The 19123-nt window shown below is 47.0% G+C and overlaps 1 pseudogene; it reads right to left on the bottom strand.

The window, feature by feature from the left end:
* Positions 1–2524: 2524 nt before the first annotated feature.
* On the bottom strand, positions 2525–16677 carry LOC124029342 (annotated as a pseudogene).
* Between the last annotated feature and the right edge of the window lie 2446 nt (positions 16678–19123).

Genomic DNA, 19123 nt, shown 5'->3' with positions numbered 1-19123 from the left:
CGCTTTAGGGATATTTAAAATTCATTTTTACCTTTATTTAACTTGGCAAGTCAGTTTTTTCAATAACAGCGAGTGACTGCCTTGTTCAGGGGCAGCACGACTGATTTTTACCTTGTCAGCTCGGGGATTCGATCTTGCAACCAACGCTCTAGGCTACCTGCCGCCCCATGAGGTCAATGGTTTAAAACAGTTACAGTATTTAATGGCTGTGATAGGAGGAGACTGAGCACGTCTCCGGCGCCACTGAGCCAGAAGAGAACGTATTAATTCAATTCAATTCAAGGGGCTTTATTGGCATGGGAAACATGTGTTAACATTGCCAAAGCAAGTGAGGTAGATAATATATAAAGTGAAATAAACAATATAAATTAACAGTAAACAATACACATACAGAAGTTTCAAAACAATAAAGACATTACAAATGTCATATTATATATATATATATATATATATATTGTTTTTTTTGCATATATATATATACAGTGTTGTAACAATGTACAAATAGTTAAAGTACAAAAGAGAAAATAAATAAGCATAAATATGGGTTGTATTTACAATGGTGTTTGTTCTTCACTGGTTGCCCTTTTCTCGTGGTAACAGGTCACAAATCTTGCTGCTGTGATGGAACATTGTGGAATTTCACCCAGTAGATATGGGAGTTTATCAAAATTGGGTTTGTTTTCGAATTCTTTGTGTAATCTGAGGGAAATATGTGTCTCTAATATGGTCATACATTTGGCAGGAGGTTCGGGAAGTGCAGCTCAGTTTCCACCTCATTTTGTGGGCAGTGAGCACATAGCCTGTCTTCTCTTGAGAGCCAGGTCTGTCTACGGTGGCCTCTCAATAGCAAGGCTATGCTCACTGAGTCTGTACATAGTCAAAGCTTTCCTTAAGTTTGGGTCAGTCACAGTGGTCAGGTATTCTGCCACTGTGTACTCTCTGTTTAGGGTCAGTCACAGTGGTCAGGTATTCTGACACTGTGTACTCTCTGTTTAGGGTCAGTCACAGTGGTCAGATATTCTACCACTGTGTACTCTCTGTTTAGGGTCAGTCACAGTGGTCAGATATTCTGCCACACTCTGTTTAGGGTCAGTCACAGTGGTCAGGTATTCTGCCACACTCTGTTTAGGGTCAGTCACAGTGGTCAGGTATTCTGCCACTGTGTACTCTCTGTTTAGGGTCAGTCACAGTGGTCAGATATTCTGCCACTGTGTACTCTCCGTTTAGGGTCAAACAGCATTCTAGTTTGCTCTGTTTTGTTGTTAATTCTTTCCAATGTGTCAAGTAATTATCTTTTTGTTTTCTCATGATTTGGTTGGGTCTAATTGTGTTGCTGTCCTGGGGCTCTGTGGGGTGTGTTTGTGTTTGTGAACAGAGCCCCAGGACCAGCTTGCTTAGGGGACTCTTCTCCAGGTTCATCTCTCTGTAGGTGATGGCTTTGTTATCGCTTCCTTTTAGGTGGTTGTAGAATTTAACGGCTCTTTTCTGGATTTTGATCATTAGTGGGTATCGGCCTAATTCTGCTCTGCATGCATTATTTGGTGTTTTACGTTGTACTCTGAGGATATTTTTGCAGAATTCTGCGTGCAGAGTGTCAATTTGTTGTTTGTCCTATTTTGTGAAGTCTTGGTTGGTGAGCGGACCCCAGACCTCACAACCGTAAAGGGCAATGGGCTCTATGACTGATTCAAGTATTTTTAGCCAAATCCTAATTGGTATGTTGAAATTTATGTTCCTTTTGATGGCATAGAATGCCCTTCTTTCCTTGTCTCTCAGATCGTTCACAGCTTTTTTTGGTTGGACAGGTTTCTCAATTTCTTTCTTCGATTTTTTGCGTTCTTCATCAAACCATTTGTCATTGTTGTTAATTTTCTTCGGTTTTCTATTTGAGATTTTTTAGATTTGATAGGGAAGCTGAGAGGTCAAATATACTGTTAAGATTTTCTACTGCCAAGTTTACACCTTGACTATTGCAGTGGATCGTAGAATTCAATGCAGCCAGCAGGTCAAATGAATAACCAAGTCACTCAGAGACACGAATCATGATTCTCCACTCAGTAGAAAGAGTAGTGAAAAAAAAAAAATGCAGTTTGGTCAGTGAAGGATATCGGAATATTTTGCGTTAAAAGTTGTATCACAAACAAAGTACAAGGGGATTATAGTATACTGTATTCTACCGTACCTTCATGGACTCGATATAGAGGACGTATTCTACTGTACCTTCATGGACTAGATATAGAGGACGTATTCTACTGTACCTTCATGGACTAGATATAGAGAACGTATTCTACTGTACCTTCATGGACTCCATATAGAGGACGTATTCTACTGTACCTTCATGGACTAGATATAGAGGACGTATTCTACTGTACCTTCATGGACTCGATATAGAGAACGTATTCTACTGTACCTTCATGGACTAGATATAGAGGACGTATTCTACTGTACCTTCATGGACTAGATATAGAGGCCGTATTCTACCGTACCTTCATGGACTCGATATAGAGAACGTATTCTACTGTACCTTCATGGACTCGATATAGAGGACGTATTCTCGGAGCACAGGCAGGAAGTCTTCGCTCATGTCCTGGGTGAGTTCATCGAGGGCGCTGGAGCAGTTAGCCATGCAGCTGGCCACGCCCTCCAGAGGCCCCTGTAGCTCCGCCTCCGACAACGCCCAGGTAGTGTAGACAGGACCGTACTCACGCAGCTCTACCTGGTACTCTGAATACACAGTGGAGGAGGGACACAGTAGTCAGAGACAGGATAGAGAAGGGGACAGTCACCGCCCAGGTTAGACAGGACCGTAAACACACACACACACACACACACACACACACACACACACACACACACACACACACACACACACACACACACACACACACACACACACACACACACACACACACACACACACACACACACACGTCTTGTACAGCTAACCTTGTGAGTACACACAATTCAGTCCTATTCCAAATCCTATTTTCCCCAACCCCTAACCTGCACTCTGGCCCCTAACCCCGGCCCCTAACCCCGGCCCCTAACCCTGGCCCCTAACCCCGGCTCAAAACCCCGGCCCCTAACCCCGGCCCCTAACCCCGGCCCCTAACTCTAGCTCCTAACCCCGGCTCCTAACCCTGGCCCCTAACCACGGCTCCTAACCCTGGCCCCTAACCCCGGCCCCTAACCCTGGCCCCTAACCCCGGCTCCTAACCCTGGCCCCTAACCCTTATTGTAATTCTAACCCTGACACTAATTCTATCCTTAACCCTAAACCCCTAGAAACAGCATTTGACCCTGTGGGGATCAACAAAATGTCCCCAGTTGGTCAAATGTTTGTTTAATATTCTTGTGCGGACTTCTTCTTAAACACGTAGCGCACGCGCACACACACGCACACGCACACACACACACACACACACACACACACACACACACACACACACACACACACACACACACACACACACAGAGTCAGGCAGAGAGTCGGCCTACAGTGAGGAGGTGAAGGCCCTCGGAGTGTGGTGTCAGGAAAATAACCTCAAACTCAACGTCAACAAAACTAAGGAGATGTTTGTGGACTTCAGGAAACAGCAGAGGGAACACCCCCCTATCCACATCGATGGAACAGTAGTGGAGAGGGTAGCAAGTTTTAAGTTCCTCGGTGTACACATCACAGACAAACTGAATTGGTCCACTCACACAGACAGCGTGGTGAAGAAGGCACAACAGTGCCTCTTCAACGTCAGGAGGCTGAAGAAATTTGGCTCGTCACCTAAAACCCTCACAAACTTCTACAGATGCACAATCGAGAGCATCCTGGCGGGCTGTATCACCGCCTGGTACGGCAACTGCTCCGCCCACAACCGTAAGGCTCTCCAGAGGGTAGTGAGGTCTGCACAACGCATCACCGGGGGCAAACTACCTGCCTTCCAGGACACCTACAACACCCGATGTCCGAGGAAGCCCAAAAAGATCATCAAGGACAACAACCACCCGAGCCACAGCCTGTTCACCCCGCTATCATCCAGAAGGCGAGGTCAGTACAGGTGCATCAAAGCAGGGGCAGAGAGACTGAAAAAACAGCTTCTATCTCAAGGCCATCAGACTGTTAAACAGCCACCACTAACATTGAGTAGCTGCTGCCAACATACTGACTCATCTCTCGCCACTTTAATAATTGGATGTAATAAATGTATCACTAGCCACTTTAAACAATGCCACTTTATATAATGTTTACATACATTACTACATTACTCATCTCTTATGTATATACTGTACTCTACACCATCTTGCCTATGCAGCACGGCCATCGCTCATCCATATATTTACATGTACATATTCTTATTCATTCCTTTACACTCGTGTGTATAAGGAAGTTGTTGTGAAATTGTTAGATTACTTGTTAGATGTTACTGTGCGGTCGGAACTAGAAGCACAAGCATTTCGCTACAGTCGGATTAACATCTGCTAACCATGTGTATGTGACCAATACAATTGGATTTGGCAACACAGAACAGAAAAGACCCAGTAATAACCAGCGTTACCCGACTGTTCTTTGATGATTCTCTGTGCTATTCTGTCGATAGTACCCAGCTTCTGCGTGAACATATCCAGGTAGTCTCCCATAGCAGAAAACTCCACGGGTCGGCCCCTCAGCTTGTACCCTCCTGTCACGTACTTCACCGACTCCCCCATCTTAGAGAGCAGGGCTAGGCCTTGTCTCTTATTCAGGTCCTGAGGAGAAACCACAACGATTAGGGTCTTGTCTCTTATTCAGGTCCTGAGGAGAAACCACAACGATTAGGGCCTTCTCTTATTCAGGTCCTGAGGAGAAACCACAACGATTAGGGTCTTGTCTCTTATTCAGGTCCTGAGGAGAAACCACAACGATTAGGGTCTTGTCTCTTATTCAGGTCCTGAGGAGAAACCACAACGATTAGGGTCTTGTCTCTTATTCAGGTCCTGAGGAGAAACCACAACGATTAGGGCCTTCTCTTATTCAGGTCCTGAGGAGAAACCACAACGATTAGGGTCTTGTCTCTTATTCAGGTCCTGGGGAGAAAACAACACGCAGGTTAAACACAACATACAATCATACACAACGGTTAGTGTTTACCACATTACACCAACAGATGTCTCAGAGACTTTGATTGGAGATTCCTTCAAGCTTTATTCATTCACAGTGGGAGGTATGAGTCAGAAATGCCTACAGTACTGTAATGCCTACAGTATTGTAATGCCTACAGTATTGTAATGCCTACAGTATTGTAATGCCTACAGTATTGTAATGCCTACAGTACTGTAATGCCTACAGTACTGTAATGCCTACAGTACTGTAATGCCTACAGTACTGTAATGCCTACAGTACTGTAATGCCTACAGTACTGTAATGTCTACAGTATTGCAGTAATCTAACATACTACGCGTATCCAGATTGTCATACCTTCATACCGACCTTGTGCCATAACCGGGATATTCAGTAATACCGGTAATACCAGTAATATTTTCAAACCCCGCTGAGCCTCTGTAATCCTAAAGGTTAGCAAATGCTAACAAGTACACGTAAAATCCCATAGTGAATGCTAGCTAAATGCTAATGAGCGCATTGCAAACATTTCAGAAGAACATAGCAAAAAATATAAAACGCAACAATTTCACTGAGTTACATTTCATGTAAGGAAATCAGTCAATCAATGCCCTAATCAGATGACTGGGAATGCAGCTATGCATCTGTAGGTCACAGATACCTTTAAATAAAAGGGGCGTGGATCAGACAACCAGTCAGTATCTGGTGACAACCAGTTTCCCTCATTCAGCGCGACATCTCCTTCGCATAGAGTTGATCCGTTTCTGGATATTGGCGGGTACTGGAACACGCTGTCGTACACGTAGATCCAGAGCATCCCAAACATGCTTAATGGGTGACATGTCTGTTGAGTATGCAGGCCGTGGAAGAACTGGGACATTTTCAGCTGACAGGAATTGTGTACAGATCCTTGTGAAATGCATTATCACGCTGAAACATGAGGTGATGGAGGAGGATGAATGGCACGACAACAGACCTCAGGATCTCGTCACGGCAACAGACCTCAGGATCTCGTCACGGCAACAGACCTCAGGATCTCGTCACGGCAACAGACCTCAGGATCTCGTCACGGCAACAGACCTCAGGATCTCGTCACGGCAACAGACCTCAGGATCTCGTCACGGCAACAGACCTCAGGATCTCGTCACGGCAACAGACCTCAGGATCTCGTCACGGCAACAGACCTCAGGATCTCGTCACGGCAACAGACCTCAGGATCTCGTCACGGCAACAGACCTCAGGATCTCGTCACGGCAACAGACCTCAGGATCTCGTCACGGTAACAGACCTCAGGATCTCGTCACGGTAACAGACCTCAGGATCTCGTCACGGCAACAGACCTCAGGATCTCGTCACGGCATCTCTGTGCTTTCAAATTGCCGTCGATAAAATGCAATTGTGTTCGTTGTCCCATAACCATGACCTGTTCATAACGTTGACGTGAGCAAACCTCTCGAACCCACACGACGCCATATACACGGTCTGCCATCTCCCCGGTAAAACCAGGATGAATCCGTGAAGAGCACACTTCTCCAGTGTTCCACTGGCCGTTTGCCCACTGAAATCGGTCACGATGCCAAAGTGCAGTCAGGTCAAAACCCTGGTGAGAAGGACGAGCAGGTCAGCTTCCATGAGACGGTTTCTAAAAGTTTGTGTAGAAATTCTTCGGTTGAGCAAACCCACAGTTTCATCAGCTGTCCGGGTGGCTGGTCTCAGACGATCTCGCAGGTTAAATAGCCGGATGTGGAGGTCCTGGGCTGGCGTGGTTACACGCGTTCTGCGGTTTTGAGGCCGGTTGGACGTACTGCCAAATTCTCAAAAACATACAATTCTCTGGCAACAGCTCTGGTGGACATTCCTGCAATCAGCATGCCAATTGCACGCTACCTCAAAACTTGAGACATCTGTGACAAAACATTTTAAAGTGCCATTTTATTGTCCCCAGTACAAGGTGCACCTGTGTAAGGATCATGCTGTTTAATCCCCTTGTTGATATGCCACACTTGTCAGGTGGATGGATTAACAAATGTCTTCACACATTTTTGGGGAAATAAGCTTTTTGTGAGTATGGAACATTTCTGGGATCTTTTATTTCAGCTCAGCGTATTTGTTTTGTTCAGATTAGAAAATATGCCATTTAGCAGTGACTTTTATCCAAAGCGACAGTTTTTTAATGTTATTTTTTACCTTTATTTTACTAGGCAAGTCAGTTAAGAACAAATTCTTATTTTCAATGACGGCCTAGGAACAGTGGGTTAACTGCCTGTTCAGGGGCAGAACGACAGATTTGTACCTTGTCAGCTCGGGGATTCGAACTTGCTACCTTTCGGTTACTAGTCCAACGCTCTAACCACTAGGCTACCCTGCCGCCCCTACATAGTAGTGAGTACATACATTTTCATACTGGTCCCCAGTTGGAATCGAACCCACAACCCTGGTGTTGCAAGCACCATGCTCTTCCAACTGAGCTACACGTGATCTTTCACACCAGCGACCCGCTTTCGTTTCCCTGCCCTGCTGTTACACTGGTGTCAGAAGAGGGATTTCATGCCGTCTCTGATATTCCGGCTCATAACATTATAATAAGTAACTCGAAAATGCTGCACGCAAAAATACTAATATTAGATAGCAAGGCTCTTGATCCAGGAGGGGATTCTCCAGGAGTTTGATTCAGCAAGAAGCTAACCAGCTAGATCAGGGGTCTTCAACAGGCAGATCGCCAGCTAAGCTAACCAGCTAGATCAGGGGTCTTCAACGGGCAGATCTCCAGCTAAGCTAACCAGCTAGATCAGGGGTCTTCAACGGGCAGATCTCCAGCTAAGCTAACCAGCTAGATCAGGGGTCTTCAACGGGCAGATCTCCAGCTAAGCTAACCAGCTAGATCAGGGGTCTTCAACGGGCAGATCTCCAGCTAAGCTAACCAGCTAGATCAGGGGTCTTCAACGGGCAGATCTCCAGCTAAGCTAACCAGCTAGATCAGGGGTCTTCAACGGGCAGATCTCCAGCTAAGCTAACCAGCTAGATCAGGGGTCTTCAACGGGCAGATCTCCAGCTAAGCTAACCAGCTAGATCAGGGGTCTTCAATGGGCAGATCGCCAGCTAAGCTAACCAGCTAGATCAGGGGTCTTCAACGGGCAGATCGCCAGCTAAGCTAACCAGCTAGATCAGAAGAGTTTCATGGTAGAAGAGAAGAATGTCTCAGTGTGTGTAGACCATGTATCTGATGCTGTCTCAGTATGTGTAGACCATGTATCTAATGCTGTCTCAGTATGTGTAGACCATGTATCTGATGCGGTCTCAGTATGTGTAGACCATGTATCTGATGCTGTCTCAGTATGTGTAGACCATGTATCTGATGCTGTCTCAGTATGTATAGACCATGTATCTGATGCTGTCTCAGTATGTGTAGACCATGTATCTGATGCTGTCTCAGTATGTGTAGACCATGTATCTGATGCTGTCTCAGTATGTATAGACCATGTATCTGATGCTGTCTCAGTATGTATAGACCATGTATCTGATGCTGTCTCAGTATGTGTAGACCATGTATCTGATGCTGTCTCAGTATGTATAGACCATGTATCTGATGCTGTCTCAGTATGTATAGACCATGTATCTGATGCTGTCTCAGTATGTGTAGACCATGTATCTGATGCTGTCTCAGTATGTGTAGACCATGTATCTGATGCTGTCTCAGTATGTGTAGACCATGTATCTGATGCTGTCTCAGTATGTGTAGACCATGTATCTGATGCTGTCTCAGTATGTATAGACCATGTATCTGATGCTGTCTCAGTATGTATAGACCATGTATCTGATGCTGTCTCAGTATGTGTAGACCATGTATCTGATGCTGTCTCAGTATGTATAGACCATGTATCTGATGCTGTCTCAGTATGTGTAGACCATGTATCTGATGCTGTCTGGACAGTGAAACAGCACCTCTTTGTCTCATTTGATTGATTGATGCCAGAAATCATTTGGCCTCACTTGATACATTTGTTAAAATAAAAATAATGGGTTGTCCTGGTGCAGCAAAACATCCCTAAGGGTGGCCAGATTGGATTTGGCTTCACACCAATCAAATACAGCAAAATGCCTCCCAAGGGTGGCCAGGTTGGATTTGGCTTCACACCAATCAAATCTAGCAAAACACCCCCAAGGGTGGCCAGGTTGGATTTGGCTTCACACCAATCAAATCCTAAACATCATTTTATTTTCTGGCCTGCTTGTGTTGATGTCCTGCAGTAGGTAGCTAACGAAATATGCCCTTTTCTTAAGCCATGGACAGAGAGATCATTGATTTCCTGAAGAAACTATCCCTCTTCCTCTATTGGTCCAAATGACCAGGTTATTAACTAGCTAGTCAGTGGGGTAACAGGGCTGAACAAAGTGTCAACAAATGATGAACAACTTAGACGCGTGAGTAGTTTCAGAACGGCCCACGACATTGTTTATGAATGTGAAATGCTGTGCTGGTAATCTGCTATAGGGAGATAAAATGCTGTGCTGGTAATCTGCTATAGGGAGATAAAATGCTGTGCTGGTAATCTGCTATAGGGAGATAAAATGCTGTGCTGGTAATCTGCTATAGGGAGATAAAATGCTGTGCAGGTAATCTGCTATAGGGAGATAAAATGCTGTGCTGGTAATCTGCTATAGGGAGATAAAATGCTGTGCTGGTAATCTGCTATAGGGAGATAAAATGCTGTGCAGGTAATCTGCTATAGGAGATAAAATGCTGTGCTGGTAATCTGCTATAGGGAGATAAAATGCTGTGCAGGTAATCTGCTATAGGGAGATAAAATGCTGTGCAGGTAATCTGCTATAGGGAGATAAAATGCTGTGCTGGTAATCTGCTATAGGGAGATAAAATGCTGTGCTGGTAATCTGGGTCAGATGTTTCAACATGGTTTGTTGAAAAGCAGGCCGTATTCGCTGTCGTCATGGTAATGGTGTAACCATGACGCTAACGAATCTGCACTCGCTTGTTTCTCATTCAGAAACAAATGGTACAACCAAGCCTTATTATTATCTGAGAGATGTTTTTCCATAGTCGCACAGTGCACCCAAATTACAACCTCCCGTCTACGGAAAAAAATATTTTGTTGCATATTTGGGATTTGGCATTTTAGAGTTTCTGACTGCAGGTATTTACTTAAAAAAGTAACTACAAATATTCAAATGAATATAAAAATATATATATATCACAAAAAATGGCAAAATTGACATGATAGAAAAATGATCCCGTTGCTATATACCCCGGTATAGAGTATATACGGTATACTGCCCACGCCTATACCTTAGCAGAGAGGAAGGCATTGAAGTGTTCGTTGAACGACAGGACAGGATGGTCAGCCACTCTTCAGGAACTTATCCAGAGCCTTCCTTCTCGTCTCAACAAACTCCTCAGAGAACCGGTCCACCACCCCTTCATCACAAACTTCTCAGGGAGGGGCTGGAGGGGGCAGAGAGAGAGAGGGGGAAGAGAGAGAGATAGGGGAAGAGAGAGAGAGAGGGGAAGAGAGAGAGGGGGAAGAGAGAGAGAGAGGTAGGGGGCAGAGAGAGAGAGAGATAGAGAGAGAGAGAGAGGGGGAAGAGAGAGAAGAGAGAGAGAGGGAAGAGAGAGAAAGAGAGAGAGAGGGAAGAGAGAGAGAGAGAGAGAGAGAGAGGGGGAAGAGAGAGAGAGAGAGAGAGAGAGAGAGAGAGAGAGAGAGAGAGAGAGAGAGAGAGAGAGAGAGAGAGAGAGAGAGAGAGAGAGAGAGAGAGAGAGAGAGAGAGAGAGAGAGAGAGAGAGAGAGAGAGAGAGAGAGAGAGAGAGAGAGAGAGAGAGAGAGAGAGAAAGAGATAGGGGCAGAGAGAGAGAGAGGTAGGGGGCAGAGAGAGAGAGAGAGAGAGAGAGAGAGAGGTGGGGGCAGAGAGAGAGAGAGAGAGAGAGAGAGAGAGAGAGAGAGAGAGAGAGAGAGAGAGAGAGAGAGAGAGAGAGATAGAAAAGAGAGAGAGATAGGGGCAGAGAGAGAGAAGAGAGAGAGAAAGAGATAGGGGCAGAGAGAGAGAGAGAAGAGAGAAAGAGATAGGGGCAGAGAGAGAGAGAGAGAGAGAGAGAAATAGGGGGCAGAGAGAAGAGGAGAGGAGAGAGTCATTCCTCTTGGTTAGTGGGGAAACAGGGGTTCAGATCCTACCAGTTACGCTTGTACATAACTTACTGGTATGAGATGTGTAGTCTAGGTTTAGGGGTCAGGGTTAACTTACTGGTATGAGATGTGTAGTCTAGGGTTAGGGGTCAGGGTTAACTTACTGGTATGAGATGTGTGGGCTGAGTGTCCTCCAGCTTGGTCCTGAGCCAGTCAAAGTCCTGGTAGCGCCTCCTGACAGAGTACTCTGGTAGGTCAAACTCCACCCGCGTTGTCTGGAGAGAGAGGGTTACACTGTGTTACCTAAAAGACTAAAACCTCACAGAATACTGCCAAGAAACAACGACAATTTATCTCAACCAATGGCAATAGGGGTTTTGTAGGTGATGCCGCCCTGTAATAAGCATAAATATTGATCTTGTAAAATCCCAGCGCTCCTCTCCTGGGTGCTGTTGGAGAGATGCATCACTGCGGCGCTCCAACAACCTTCCGTCCAAAACACATCCTGTTAAATCGTGATATGATCAGCTGTTCCTGGACAACTGTGTGATCACGCTCTCCGTAGCCGAAGACTTTCAAACAGGTCAACATTCACAAGGCCGCAGGGCCAGACGGAATACCAGGACGTGTACTCAAAGCATGCGCTGGCAACTGACATTTTCAAACTCTCCCTGTCCGAGTCTGTAATACCGGCATGTTTTAACCAGACCACCATAGTCTCTGTGCCCAAGAACACTAAGGTAACCTACCTTAATGACTTCCGACCCGTAGCACTCACATCTGTAGCCATGAAGTGCTTTGAAAGGCTGGTCATGGCTGAGATAAACACCAACATCCCAGAAACCCTAGATGTCTTCAATTTGCATACTGCCCCAACAGATCCACAGATGACGACTTTATTGAAATCCAGAATGCACCTGGATAAAAGGAACACCTACCTGAGAATGCTTTCATTGACTACAGCTCAGCGCTCAACATCATAGTGTCTTCAAAGCTCATCACTAAGCTAAGGATCCTGGGACTAAACACCTCCCTCTGCAACTGGATCCTGACTTCCTGACGGGCCGCCCCAGGTGGAAAGGGAGGTAACAACACATCCGCCCACGCTGATCCTTAACATGGGGCCCCTCAGGGGTGCGTGCTAAGTCCCCTCCTGTACTCCCTGTTCACTCATGACTGCACGGCCAGGCACAACTCCAACACCATCATCAAGTTTGCCGATGAAAACAGTGGAAGGCCTGATCACCAACAATGATGAGGAGGTCAGGTCAGAGTCCTGACCGTACAACAAACTCTTCCTCAACGGGATCAAGACAAAGGAGATGGACTACAGGAAAAAGAGTACCCGAGCACACTCCCATTCTCATCGACGGGGCTGCAGTAGAGCAGTTTGAGAGCTTCAAGTTCCTTGGTGTCCACATCACCAACAAACTAACATGGTCCAAGCACACCAAGACAGTCGTGAAGAAGGCACGACAACAAAACCTATTCCCCTTCAAGAGACTGAAAAGATTTGTACCCCCTGTATAGAGCCTCCACATTGACTCTGTACCGGTACCCCCTGTATATAGCCTCCACATTGACTCTGTTCCGTAATACCCTGTATATAACCTCCACCTTGACTCTGTACCGGTACACCCTGTATATAGCCTCCACATTGACTCTGTACCGGTACCCCCTGTATATAGCCTCCACATTGACTCTGTTCCGTAATACCCTGTATATAACCTCCACATTGACTCTGTACCGGTACCCCCTGTATATAGCCTGCACATTGACTCTGTACCGGTACCCCCTGTATATAGCCTCCACATTGACTCTGTACCCCGGACACCTGCTCGGATATAACAGCCTCTACTCTTCTGGGAAGGCTTTCCACTAGATGTTGGAACATTGCTGCTATAACAGCCTCCACTCCTCTGGGAAGGCCTTCCACTAGATGTTGGAACATTGCTGCTATAACAGCCTCCACTCTTCTGGGAAGGCCTTCCACTAGATGTTGGAACATTGCTGCTATAACAGCCTCCACTCTTCTGGGAAGGCTTTCCACTAGATGTTGGAACATTGCTGCTATAACAGCCTCCACTCTTCTAGGAAGGCTTTCCACTAGATGTTGGAACATTGCTGCTATAACAGCCTCCACTCTTCTGGGAAGGCTTTCCACTAGATGTTGGAACATTGCTGCTATAACAGCCTCCACTCTTCTGGGAAGGCCTTCCACTAGATGTTGGAACATTGCTGCTATAACAGCCTCCACTCTTCTGGGAAGGCTTTCCTCTAGATGTAGGAACATTGCTGCTATAACAGCCTCCACTCTTCTGGGAAGGCCTTCCACTAGATGTTGGAACATTGCTGCTATAACAGCCTCCACTCTTCTGGGAAGGCATTCCACTAGATGTAGGAACATTGCTGCTATAACAGCCTCCACTCTTCTGGGAAGGCCTTCCACTAGATGTCGGAACATTGCTGCTATAACAGCCTCCACTCCTCTGGAAAGGCCTTCCACTAGATGTTGGAACATTGCTGCTATAACAGCCTCTACTCTTCTGGGAAGGCCTTCCACTAGATGTTGGAACATTGCTGCTATAACAGCCTCTACTCTTCTGGGAAGGCCTTCCACTAGATGTTGGAACATTGCTGCTATAACAGCCTCCACTCTTCTGGGAAGGCTTTCCACTAGATGTTGGAACATTGCTGCTATAACAGCCTCCACTCTTCTGGGAAGGCTTTCCACTAGATGTTGGAACATTGCTGCTATAACAGCCTCCACTCTTCTGGGAAGGCTTTCCACTAGATGTTGGAACATTGCTGCTATAACAGCCTCCACTCTTCTGGGAAGGCCTTCCACTAGATGTTGGAACATTGCTGCTATAACAGCCTCCACTCTTCTGGGAAGGCTTTCCACTAGATGTTGGAACATTGCTGCTATAACAGCCTCCACACTTCTGGGAAGGCCTTCCACTAGATGTCGGAACATTGCTGCTATAACAGCCTCCACTCTTCTGGGAGGCTTTCCACTAGATGTCGGAACATTGCTGCTATAACAGCCTCCACTCTTCTGGGAGGCTTTCCACTAGATGATGGAACATTGCTGCTATAACAGCCTCTACTCTTCTGGGAAGGCCTTCCACTAGATGTTGGAACTTTTCTGCGGGGACTAGCTTCTATTCAACCACAAGAGCATTAGGGAGGTCGGGCACTGATGTTGGCTGATTAGGCCTGGCTCGCAGTCGGCGCTCCAATTCATCCCAAAGGTGTTCGATGGGGTTGAGGTCAGGGCTATGTGCAGGCCAGTCAAGTTTTTCCACACCGATCTCAACAAACCTGCTTTGTGCACGGAGGCATTGTCATGTTGAAACAGGAAAGGGCCTTCCCTAAACTGTTGTCACAAATTTGGAAGCACAGAATCATCTAGTATGACATTGTATGCTGTAGCGTTAAGATTTCCCTTCACTGGAACTAAGAGGCCCGAACCATGAAGAACAGCGGCAGGCCATTATAATACTCCTCAGCAACCCACACGCAAAACATCTTCCCACAGCCAGAACAACAGCTTGGGACTTCATTCCACAACTTCCCTGGTCTGGAAGATTTTCCAATGAGCAGTCTTGGTGTCTGATCAGGAGGGAAATGAGGAGGAAGAAATTAAGGAAATAACACAGTTCCCTCACTAAGTTGGTCTATTGGATGAGTCGCCCGGCCTATTGGATGAGTCGCCCGGCCTATTGGATGAGTCGGTCGGCCTATTGGATGAGTCGGTCGGTCTATTGGATAAGTCGGTCGGCCTATTGGATGAGTCGGTTGGTCTATTGGATGAGTCGGTTGGTCTATTGGATGAGTCGGTTGGTCTATTGGATGAGTCGGTTGGTCTATTGGATGAGTCGGTTGGTCTATTGGATGAGTCGCCCGGCCTATTGGATGAGTCGGTCGGCCTATTGGACGAGTCGGTCGGCCTATTGGACGAGTCGGTCGGCCTATTGGACGAGTCGCTCGGCCTATTGGACGAGTCGCTCAGCCTATTGGACGAGTCGGTCGGTCTATTGGTTGACAATATAAAACACAGAATTCTAATTGTAAGAATGCTCATTGAATGTAAGGGCACTCTAAAAACATTTTAGAGTGTCATTTTATTGTCCCCAGTACAAGGCGCACCTGTGTAATGATCATGCTGTTTAATCGGCTTCTTGATATGCCACACCTGTCAGGTGGACGGATTATCTTGGCAAAGGAGAAATGCTCATTAACAGGGATGTAAACAAATTTGTGCACAAAATGTGCGTAATGGAACATTTCGGGGATATTTTTTTTTAGCTCGTGAAACATGGGATCAACATGTTACATGTTGTGTTTTTATTTTTGTTCAGTATACCATGCTTCCATCCACATTACAGGTAATATTTTCCACATCTCCTGGGCGGACCTACCTTAGTGGCGACCATGTAGGTGATGTAGGTCTCCATAGTGGAGACGTGTTTCTTCGGGTCTTCGACGGTAACAAAGAGGTCACGTGTCTCTCCATCCAGGTCGTCATCCAGCTGCAGCCGGTTCAGGAGGGAAGATGAGGAGGCGGGACTAGATGTCTCCACCGGCGTCCCATTGGGCAGACTCAGGTCCTAGTAGCAGAAAACAAGTAAATAGCAACATAATTAGTACGCCTGTGTCCCAAATGGCACCCTATTGGGCCCTGGTCAAAAGTAGCGCACTATGTAGGGAATAGGGTGTCATAGGGCTCTGGCCAAAGGTAGCGCACTATGTAGGGAATAGGGTGTCATAGGCTATTATTATCCACCGGTGTTTTACAGACCAGGTGCTGCCTGAGGAGTGCCTGAGCCCAGACAGGAGGTCTGCATCCCAAATGGTACCTTTAATTAAAGCACTAACTTAGGCCAGAGCCTCAAACGGAGAGCAATATATAAAAAGGGGAATAGGTCTGCGGTCAGCTGCCAGTCCTGAGCTAGTAGCTAGGACCCCTGCTGGTGGTTTGGATTTTGAGCCTGGCTGCTCTCTGACTGTTGCCGATTCCTCTGCAGATTGCTTTTGTGACGGGCTTGAGAACCTGGACATGGCGCCGGCGATAACGGCCTCAGAGCTTCAGGACAGCAGCTTACGATGAGCTCCAAGGTCCCTTCTCTCTTGGAGCACAGCGGGCATGCAGGAGTTTCCACTTTGCCCCCTGCAGAACAGGTTTGATGAGCTGGGTAGGACATCATGCACCCAGGACTCAGGAACTTAATGCGGTGTGGTTCTGCCTGCCAAGGGTCAGTCTACAAGACTTTCCTGTCCACCTCCTGCTGCGGCCTCGTCCAGACACCTTGCCGTCTCAATCCCACTGCTCTACTGGACCTCTCCTCTTCCACAGACCTTCCTCTCAAACTTCTTGACAGTGGAGATAGGGACTTCGTAGATGAGCAGAGGACAGAGTATTCTTGGGAGGATGCCATGCTGATACATCCGTGCTTTTAACTTGCCGGGCATTTCTGACCGGTCAACCTCTCTCAGCGAGCTTCTCCAGGTCCTGACAGTTGGCCTGGATTTATGTTGTGTCCTTCAGGCTGCTGTTAAACACCTGGCCAAGGCTCTTAACTGGCTTAACCGAGACGGTGGGGATCAGTGTCCCTGCGAAGTGGAATCTGTCTACGGCCTTGCCCTTCTTCAAAACCATCAACCCTGATTTTGTTGGCTTCAAGCTCATTCACGCCCATTCAATCAGCTTCTCCAATCAGCTTCTCCAACCCAGAATTCACCTGCTTCCTGACACTGACTCTGTCAGGTTGTCCATAAAGGCTCCGATTGGTGGTTGTCGCTGCCCGGGAATTGGTTCGGGGCAATCAGCTTCAGCAGACGTCATAATCATGTTAAATCGCCAGGGAAAAACAGGATCACAGGGATGGTGCAGCCTGGGATAATTCCCACCTCCTCTGCAACTCTGATGTTACTGACCCTGATGAGGTCTGCCACTCTGTCTGGGACATGGTGTTTTGTCATTGTAGTCTGCAACAGCTTGTGAGGGATCGACCCGTAGGCGTTGGCAAGGTCAAGCCAGAGCACTGCCAGGTTTGGTTCCGGGGACCCAGCACTCAGCGTCAGAAGACTTGTTACCTTGACTAACCAGTGCCCCCGCACATTGACTCTGTACCGTAACACCCTGTATATAGCCTCCACATTGACTCTGTACTGGTACCCCCTGTATATAGCCTCCACATTGACTCTGTAACGGTACCCCCTGTATATAGCCTCCACATTGACTCTGTACTGGTACCCCCTGTATATAGTCTCCACATTGACTCTGTACCGTAACACCCTGTATATAGTCTCCACATTGACTCTGTACCGGTACCCCCTGTATATAGCCTCCACATTGACACTGTACTGGTACCCCCTGTATATAGCCTCCACATTGACTCTGTACCGGTACCCCCTGTATATAGCCTCCACATTGACTCTGTACCGGTACCCCCTGTATATAGCCTCCACATTGACTCTGTACTGGTACCCCCTGTATATAGCCTCCACATTGACTCTGTACCGGTACCCCCTGTATATAGCCTCCACATTGACTCTGTACTGGTACCCCCTGTATATAACCTCCACATTGACTCTGTACTGGTACCCCCTGTATATAGCCTCCACATTGACTCTGTACCGGTACCCCCTGTATATAGCCTCCACATTGACTCTGTACCGGTACCCCCTGTATATAGCCTCCACCTTGACTCTGTACCGGTACCCCCTGTATATAGCCTCCACATTGACTCTGTACTGGTACCCCTGTATATAGCCTCCACATTGACTCTGTAACGGTACCCTGTATATAGCCTCCACATTGACTCTGTACTGGTACCCCTGTATATAGCCTCCACATTGACTCTGTACTGGTACCCTGTATATAGCCTCCACATTGACTCTGTACCGGTACCCCCTGTATATAGCCTCCACATTGACTCTGTACTGGTACCCCCTGTATATAGCCTCCACATTGACTCTGTACTGGTACCCCCTGTATATAGCCTCCACATTGACTCTGTACTGGTACCCCCTGTATATAGCCTCCACATTGACTCTGTACTGGTACCCCTGTATATAGCCTCCACATTGACTCAGTACCGGTACCCCCTGTATATAGCCTCCACATTGACTCTGTACCGGTACCACCTGTATATAGCCTCCCATTGACTCTGTACTGGTACCCCCTGTATATAGCCTCCACATTGACTCTGTACCAGTACCCTGTATATAGCGTCCACATTGACTCTGTACCGGTACCCCTGTATATAGCCTCCACATTGACTCTGTACCGGTACCCACCTGTATATAGCCTCCACATTGACTCTGTACCGGTACCCCCTGTATATAGCCTCCACATTGACTCTGTACTGGTACCCCCCCTGTATATAGCCTCCACATTGACTCTGTACCAGTACCCTGTATATAGCCTCCACATTGACTCTGTACCGGTACCCCCTGTATGCGCCTCCAAGATGACTCTGTACCGGTACCCCCCTGTATATAGCCTCCACTGACTCTGTACTGGTACCCCCTGTATATAGCCTCCACATTGACTCTGTACCGGTACCCCTGTATATAGCCTCCACATTGACTCTGTACCGGTACCCCCTGTATATAGCCTCCACATTGGACTCTGTACTGGTACCCCCTGTATATAGCCTCCACATTGACTCTGTACCGGTACCCCCTGTATATAGCCTCCACATTGACTCTGTACTGGTACCCCCTGTATATAGCTCCACATTGACTCTGTACCGGTACCCCCTGTATATAGCCTCCACATTGACTCTGTACTGGTACCCCTGTATATAGCCTCCACATTGACTCTGTACCAGTACCCCCTGTATATAGCCTCCACATTGACTCTGTACCGGTACCCCCTGTATATAGC

This window comes from Oncorhynchus gorbuscha, unplaced genomic scaffold (genome assembly GCF_021184085.1).
Source record: "Oncorhynchus gorbuscha isolate QuinsamMale2020 ecotype Even-year unplaced genomic scaffold, OgorEven_v1.0 Un_scaffold_6176, whole genome shotgun sequence".
In the NCBI taxonomy this organism is placed as follows: Eukaryota; Metazoa; Chordata; class Actinopteri; order Salmoniformes; family Salmonidae; genus Oncorhynchus; species Oncorhynchus gorbuscha.
The sequence above is the reverse complement of the archived record's forward strand: the minus strand, read 5'-3'. Positions and strand labels throughout refer to the sequence as shown.